This window comes from Solanum tuberosum, unplaced genomic scaffold, assembly GCF_000226075.1.
Source record: "Solanum tuberosum cultivar DM 1-3 516 R44 unplaced genomic scaffold, SolTub_3.0 scf00779, whole genome shotgun sequence".
Classification (NCBI taxonomy): domain Eukaryota; kingdom Viridiplantae; phylum Streptophyta; class Magnoliopsida; order Solanales; family Solanaceae; genus Solanum; species Solanum tuberosum.
The window spans coordinates 107,855-116,824 of NW_006239698.1; the positions used below are offsets into that span (position 1 = coordinate 107,855).

Genomic DNA, 8,970 nt, shown 5'->3' on the forward strand with positions numbered 1-8,970 from the left:
AATCAAATACTTATCATCAGGAGCTGTGGAAAGGTTTAAAGCCAGGCTGGTTGCCCAGGGGTTTAGTCAAAGGGAAGGTCTTGACTATGGAGAGACTTTCAATCCTGTTGCTAAGATGGTGACTGTTAGATCTACTGTGGCTCTTGCTGCCTCTAGAGGTTGGTATATCTATCAAATGGATGTTCATAATGCTTTCCTAAATGGTGACCTTCTTGAGGAGGTCTATATGGTTATTCCTAGTGGGTTTGCTAGACAGGGGGAGACTCACAAGGTCTGCAAACTACATAAGTCCTTATATGGACTTAAGCAGGCACCAAGGCAATGGAATATGAAGCTGACAGAAGCCTTGATAGATATGGGTTTCAAGCAGAGTCATTATGACTATTCATTATATACTAAGCACACAGACAATGATATTGTTGTGGTGTTGGTTTATGTAGATGATCTACTTATAACTGGAAACAATCAACAGCTGTTATGCAACACTAGACTGGATATTCAGAAAAAATTCAAAATGAAAGACTTGGGTGAGTTAAAGTTCTTTTTGGGCATTGAGTTCTCAAGGTCCAACAAAGGCATACTTATGTCACAAAGAAAGTATGCTTTAGAATTGATATCTGAGTCTGGCCTAGGGGGAGCAAAACCAGCCTGTACTCCTTTAGAAATGAATCAAAAGCTCACATCAGTTCAATATGATGAGCATATTAATGAAGGAATAGCTGAAGGAGACAGCATACTAACTGACACTACAAAATATCAGAGACTGGTAGGAAGGCTTTTATATCTCACTATGACAAGACCAAATATTTCTTTCTCATTACAAGTTTTGAGCCAATTCATGCATTGTCCTAAACAGTCACATATGAATGCAGCTCTTAGAATAGTTAGATACATCAAAGAAGCACTTGGATTAGGCTTGTTAATGCCTACAGGAGACACTTCTAAACTCACAGCTTATTGTGACTCTGACTGGGGAGCGTGTATGAAAACTAGAAGATCAGTTACAGGCTACTTGGTTAAATTTGGTGAAGGACTTATTTCTTGGAAATCAAAGAAACAGGAGACAGTTTCAAGGAGCTCCGCTGAAGCTGAGTTCAGAAGCATGGCAGCATGTACAGCTGAGATAATTGAATTCATAGAAAGGGGTTAAAGACAAGTCAATCGATCAACCTCCTTTTCTTTTGGCTAAATCAACAGAGTGGTGAGCTAAACAAAATTTGGGCATAACGTAAATCGAATCAAACCACAAATAAAAAAAAGATACGATTAATGATTTGATTTGACATCGGAAAAAAACCAATTATTCATATCTGTTAATTATTCTCCTCTTGCAAAGCAAAAATATTACTACAACTATATATATATCAATTAAGAAAATAACATGAATGTCAATTTCAGTTGGTCGTCTAATTAAGTTGATATATATAACATTGGCGGCTCCACGCGAGATTAATAGTCAAACCACGTTACATCATAGTACTAACTGTTGATCAGTTCAGGAGATTGAACAAGCTGTATGGTGTGAGTTAGTTAGAGTTGTTAGAAAGGTTCTAGAAGCTTCTATAGTTAGTTATGAAAGTTGTTACAATACTACAGCTTATAAATAGGTATTAACCTACAATGTAAAGGTTAACTTTGAATGTTACAAAATATTGATTGAGTTCAATACAATGCTCTCTTCTCTTCTCTTCTCTTCTGTTCTTCTCTCTGTTATTCTACATATTCTAAACCTCCATTAATGGAGTTTTCACTTATCCTTAAAAAAATGATAATTGACGACAATGTATAAAAAAATATTAGCCAGCAGATGTATAATATAACAATTCATGCATAACCATTGTATTATCTATGTATACAAGCTAGAAAAAGTAAACAATGAATCTTCAGTGCTTTACCATATGACAATAACCAGCAATGTGCTATAAATGGAGTTTTCGTGATATGCGTATTCCTGCAAAAGATGCTCAATTGGGTACAATTCAGCAGAAAACTCACCTTTTTGTGAAGAACTGAAGATAGGTGCTTTATTTTTGTTGTAAGCTGAGCCACTGAAAACAAAAAAAAAAAAAAGGCTAACATTAATATACAATGTAAGAAACTATAAACATCATTGGAGCAGCACTATGTGGCTTGAACTTCCATTTGAGTATCAACTTTAAACAAAATCAAATTCAAGCAACTTTCTTACATATGTTTCTTTAACAAGTTCAAGAGATATAACGTCTATCAACAGCAAAACTAAGGTATTAGAAGCTGGACGACAGGATATCTACAAAGAACTTTGGGGTCTCTCTACACATGTTGCCCAAAAAAAGGAATAGGTTGCAATATCTCGCTTAATCCCACTCGGTCCCCGGAATTCACCATTAGGGGCTGTTTGGACTCACATACTGGTTATGCTGTATAATGCATGGATTGTTTATGTGATGAATAAAAGATGAAAGAATTATTATGCTGTAATTAATACTCCCTCCATCTTCCGAGTAATCTGCTAGGGGCCAACCCTAACAGACAATTGCAGGCTTCAAAACTCGGGAAAACAAGTCCACTTCTCTATCTTTCTCCACTTAAATAGCAAGCTTAGTTCACATGGCACATGGCTCGAATCTATGACCAAAGTTAATTTGTTCTAGATACAATCTATCAAAGTAGATTCGCATGTATCTAGGATACATATACAAATCTTGCGCCCTCGCCTCCCTCCCATCTTGCTTGTCACTCTCTTATCTCACTCGCTTATCTGGTATGCGAGATACATACTAATTACACTAAATTTTTGCTAGTGTTATTGAAACAACACTATTGTTTACCATATTTGATTTGAAAATCTTCTCATTTTCTTGATATTATAGAATTACAAGTTTGAAAAGAAAAAAATAAAAAGAAGGGCTAGCCCGCCCCAGCCCTCGGCCCTTCTAGGGTTGGGTTGGGTTGGGTTGAGCATTTTCAGGCCCTACCAAATGAAGGGCCAGCCCGCCCTAGCCCTTCAAATTCCTTGGCCCGCGAGGCTTGGGCCGGGTGGGACTGGGCCGGCCCTTTTTGACAGCTCTACCAACAATACTTTTTGAAAAACATTTTCGAGAAAAAAAAAAAATCACAATAAGATGATTTTAAAAATTTGACCAAACATGCTAAGGGTATTTTACTAAGCTTATAAGTTCTCTTCTACCAAACGCTTTTGGTACATGCTTTAGAGCTCTCGTATACCAAGTTTTTACCCACTTGCATATAATTAAGTTCACATTAATATGAAGAAATTAACAAGTATTGAATAAAATTTCTTTAAAAAAATAAATCAAAATGCCAGTCATCAATCTTCTATTCTTTATCTTCGCTTATTTCATTTTCATTATTCTCTCATTCTTTCTTCTCGTTAGTTTCATATTCATTATCTGATTCTTCCCCTTCTCCCCCAATTGATTCATTTTCCTCAGCTTATTCTTTCTCAACATTTACGATGATTGTTACCTAAATCCTAATCACCACCAACTTCTTCTAATATATGTCAATATACCTTCTTAACATCTTGTGCAAATGATAAAAAATTATATTATTTCGTGTATTTAACTTCAATTACATTATATTGTTAATTCACCTCGATATCCTTATGTGATGGATCTAATTACTTGCATCAAAGTAGTACTTTGTTTTTCTCATTCATCTAGGGTATCTAAATTTCAAAAATCTCTTATATCATATCATAATTATTTGTATAATATTAATTTGGCACTTCAAATTATTTTATTTTTGCTTAGAAAAGAAGATTCAAATGCCAAAGCACAAAATCACGATAATTTATTTAAACATTTAACACAACCAAAAGGTTACATAATCCAAACATACATTACATAGAGAGACATTTCTATTGAAATTTATCCCTCAAATTCCTCCTTTAATTTTGAGGTTGAAATACTTAAATGCGCGCAATCATAAATATTGCAAGTGCTTATTATTTAGCATAGTAAGGTTACTACTACAACCCGAGACCTTGAATTAATAAGAAGCTTTGTTTGCTCGGAGTTTCTTCCTATCAGAGAGCAATTTTGCAAACCTACAACGGAATAAACTATTTTAATTAGCAATAAAATAGATTTATAAGAAATCTAATATGAATAATATTGACTAACGAGATATAGTAATATGAAAAACAAAAAAGGATTATTTCAAGCACCGACAGAATCGAATGTGACAGAGTTTTACCTCTTTAGAGCTACCTCATAGGTTTCATGACTGTCTTCGGAAACATTTTTCTTCAGTAAGTTTTTACCAACTTGTTCTAATAATTTCATATTAGCCACAGAAGCATCATCCATTTTAGTAGTTGTGCCTGTTAATGCATTTTCCTGGAATTAAATATACTCGTATCGTTAGCAAAGAAAATATGGCATGCATATTATAAAATAGTAATAATGAAAAAACTACAGAATTAGATATACTTCACTATCATATATACTTTTAAAATTTTATGTATCTTACCATTTATTAAGAGTTTCCTACCATATATTAAGAAAAATATACTTAGATATATGCAATTTTGCTACCAGATACACAAAAATAGGGAGAAAAGCATCAAGCGAGATTCGTATGTATCCCAGATACATGCAAATCGCACTAGATACATGTATCTATATGCATCTGGTGTGATTCACATGTATCGAGGATATCAAATACATGGGAGAGTGGCAAGCGAGATTGGAGAGAGCGAGCAAGATTTGCTAATGTATTCTAGACTGGGGTGGCCCTAGAGGTTGACGAGGGGGTTCACGACAAAAAATTACTTTCGTTGTATATTTAAGGTAATTTTAAGAATTTTTAGGTTAGCTATATATTGATTTTGAACCTCCTAAATGTAAGATTAGAGGTTGACTCGGTGGTCGAGGGGTTCAAAACTCACCCTTAAGGATCCAAGATCAAATCTTAGGCACTACTCTTTTTTTTTTTCGAACCCCCTTAATGAAAAAATCCTGAATCCGTCACTGATTCTAAAGATCCATGTAAATCCACTTGGATAGCATGTATCTAGAACTAATTACACCTAACTTTGACCATGCATATATCCTAGATACATCAAAATCTGGTAAAATAGGTAATACTGCAAACTAGATTAGTGAGATTTATGTAAGTTCCCGATAATAATAATTAAGTGTGGACTTACTTGAACCCTGAGGTAATTGTTTTTTGAATCAAGAGCTTGAAAAACAGTAGAAAGGTAATAATCATTCATGTAAGAACTTGCTGCATTTCCCATTTCCCGTAAAGGTAATATCCATTGTACAATAGCCCATTTAGCTGCCTCTTCTGCTGTATAGTTTTTAGCAAACTCTGAAGTAGTGCCAGTGCCTAATGAGAGCAACAACTATTTTTTGTAATTCAATGACTTAATTGAAGCAAATGCTGGATCCTCATTTTCTGCATGTTTCATTGCAACGCTAACTGATAATAACGCCTGCATGCATGCACGTACAACACATAATAGTATTGATCAGATATTTCGAAAAAACATATAAAATTGAATCGAAAGTAGTAGTAGTAGTAGTAGTACCGGATCACCAGCAGCAACACCACCATCAACAAGATTGAACTCATATTTATCGCCATTACTAGTATTAGTAACAAAATAATGTGGAGGAAAATACATGGGAACTGCTGCTGTGGAATAACATATGTCATACATCTTAGCATCCAATTCTGGAGACTTTGCTAACTGCATTTTAAAAATAAAAAATTAGTCGAAAGTATATATTTTACATATTGACACTTCTTGGCTTCTATACGATTTTATTTCTTGATATTTTGACACACCTAATTAATCGATATTTTGGCTACGTCACTGAATCACTGTCACCGTTAAAACTCCTAAACACGTCTGATCTCAACATCAAAATGTTTTGTTACCGTTCCCATAATCAAGATAAATTATATATAATATCTTGTGCTATAAGATGGCATGTCCAATTGCCATCCTAGATTGTGAACAAAAAATTTATACTTATAAGAACCGATGATTTAATTCTCTGTGTATATATAAGCTAAAACTCTATACACTAAATCATCTACTATATACGAATATATGATCGATCTATTAAATCTGAATAAATAATTATTCTATAATAAATATTATATCTGAATGCATGATTATTACTTATTAGTATATATATATCCCAACAATCTATTAAGAAATTCACTTGTTTTCGAAAACATTTTTCTTGGTACAAATCACTATAATTATTTTGACTTACCTGTGACTTAGTGAATATTACTGGCTTATTTGTTTTGATGTCAAAGGTTGAGATGGCAACTTCTGTCAAAGCTTGATGCAAACGAGTTTCTCCTAATTTTTCTTGAAGAACTTGCATAAAATATTTTCCATCATTTATTGGGCCAAAAATTTGAGGATCACTGCATAATATAATGTAACCAAATTAAATATAAGTATAAACAACAGAAATCTCATGTATTTGGGTTAATTATATCCTATCTCCGAAGTTTACTCACTTACATACAAAAATACTGAATATTTCATCGCTCTCGGATATATTTCTTGGTTGTCCGATACATTGCAAATGATGCATTACTTAATGGGAGGGATGTATCTGAGAGGGGATAGAGATGTATCTGAGAAGAGATTTTTTGTAATTTTTTTAATGGTAGGAAATTTTAGAGAATATAATATATCAAGTCGTGTATATATGTAATATTTCCTAAATATAATTCATTACTCAAAACATATTCTCCTTCTTTCTTTCGAGTTGTTTGGCCTATTTTTTTTTAGTCCATCTAAGAACAATGTACTCCATCTGTTCATTTTATGTGGCACTTTTCGGATTTCGAGATTCAAACAAGTTTATATTTGATCGTAAATTTTTTATAGATTTTTTAAACATTTTGAATTATCAATTATTGTGACTTGTAGTACTTTTTACGTAATTTACAAGTATATAAATTTCATTTCAAAAAAATTACAGATTTCATGCGCAAATTTTAGGTCAAACTTAACATGTTTGACTCTCGAAAAATGAAAAGTGCCACATAAATTGGAACAAAGAGAGTAAGTAATTGTTTTTACTTTATAGTGACTCTTTGATGTCAACTTTCAACTAGACATGTTTAAGACCATAATATTAAATATTGATACGTTTGACATATCTTCAATTTAATATCTGAAGACTCAAAAAAAAAAAATTCACGTTCTTAAACTCCGTATCAAATTAAAATTAGACAAATAAATTAAAACAGAGGAATATAAATATGTATATTTACCTAGAATTAAAAATATGAGGGCCATATTTGAAGTAAAAAGGTACAATATCTTTGGCAGCAGCAAAGGGTCGATTGTTTCATTTGGAGTAGTTATCATAGCAGTCAATAAACCTCCTGTACTTGTTCCTCCAATTACATCAAAGTAATCTGCAAGTCTTGCATCTTTATTATTGTCCACATCCTGACTCGAAAGAAAAGTAAATCGTATAAATTGAAGCAAAATGAATAAAAAAACAACTCATTTATTAATCAGATACATTTATATATTGAAAAATATATATATGTTAATTGTTCATCTTAAGTCATCACCAAATAGTTGTGAGTCATAGTATGGTGGGGTTAAGTGGCGTATGCAGAATTTTTAGAAAACGTTGTCGATATTTATAGAAGGAAAAATAGAATCTTAATTATCATACATATAAGAAGGTTATATCCTTGGCTCATTCGTTTAGACTAGTTTTTAAGATAGAAAAGGTCTTGAGTTCAATTCTACTACAAAATCAACAAGAGAACCAACACGTTAGGGGCAGAGCTACACCTTAGCGAGAGTGGTCAGATCATGAACAACCTTCGTTGGAAAAAATTTGCGAGTACATATGTTAAATATCAATATTTTTTGGATATATACTAATTGTTGAACATTCTTAGCATAGCAGAGAAAGATAACCCAGTGGTTAAAGCTGTTCAAATTCGCCTTGGGGGCCTGGGTTTGAGCCTAGACTTTGACATTTTATTTTAAAAAATTAGTTCCGTTTTTTCTCTTAAAAAAGAGAACAAAAGCCATAGTTCTGTTTTGATGATCTGCCCATCAAGATTTATTTTTTTTACTTGTCCTGAACTATGAACATTCTAGACGAAAATCTTGGCTCCGCCGCTGCAACATGCCAATAGGTCATTACTGTCAATTAGTAGTGTCATTTAATTTTGTTAAATATATATATCTTTTTGCATAGTATTAATACATATATTTAGTAAAATATTTCGAGGAAAGGGTGACGCTTGACACCCATTCACTCAACGTAGGTCCGCTCCTAACCATGTCTACTAATTCAAAAAGATAGTCTAACAATTACTAATATTAATAAACATCGAAATAATACAATTCAAGGGTAAAAAAGAAAAATGATAGAAATGTCACACTTACGTATATACATAAAAAAAACATTTTTACGATACCTGAAGTTGTCCTTCAAGAAAATCAAGAATGGTACCCGGAATGACTATAGTAGTAGTGTCACACTTACGTACATACATTAAAAAAAAATTTTACAATACCTGAAGTTGTCCTTCAAGAAATTCGAGAATGGTACCCGGAATGATTCCCTTAATTCCACCTCCATCAATACTAAGAACAGTCACCATTTCTCCCAACGTAGCAAATGTTGAACTAGTAGTTGCTAATATCATAAAAAATAAAATTAAAAAAGTTTTACTAGTTGCCATTTTGCAGATTATAATAAATAAAAACTAATATCTCAAAGTGTTTTTGATTTTTTTTTTGGGTGCTTTGAACATATAACAAGCATGGTATATATAGTCACGTAAACAAGTTGAGAAATTTTATTTTGAGTTTGACATAACCAATAAAGTTGTATGAGAATCCGTTCAAATTTTGACACGTGGATAGTGGGCCCAGTTGAAGGAAAGTGAATTTATAGTTGGTGTGGGCCCGGCTAACACAATAAGGAGTCATTTGATAGAGTGTATCAG

At 32.9% G+C, this 8,970-nt stretch overlaps 1 pseudogene; it reads right to left on the reverse strand.

The window, feature by feature from the left end:
* Positions 1 to 3,781: 3,781 nt before the first annotated feature.
* LOC102601381 (probable inactive patatin-3-Kuras 1) lies at positions 3,782 to 8,747 on the reverse strand (annotated as a pseudogene).
* Positions 8,748 to 8,970: the final 223 nt, after the last annotated feature.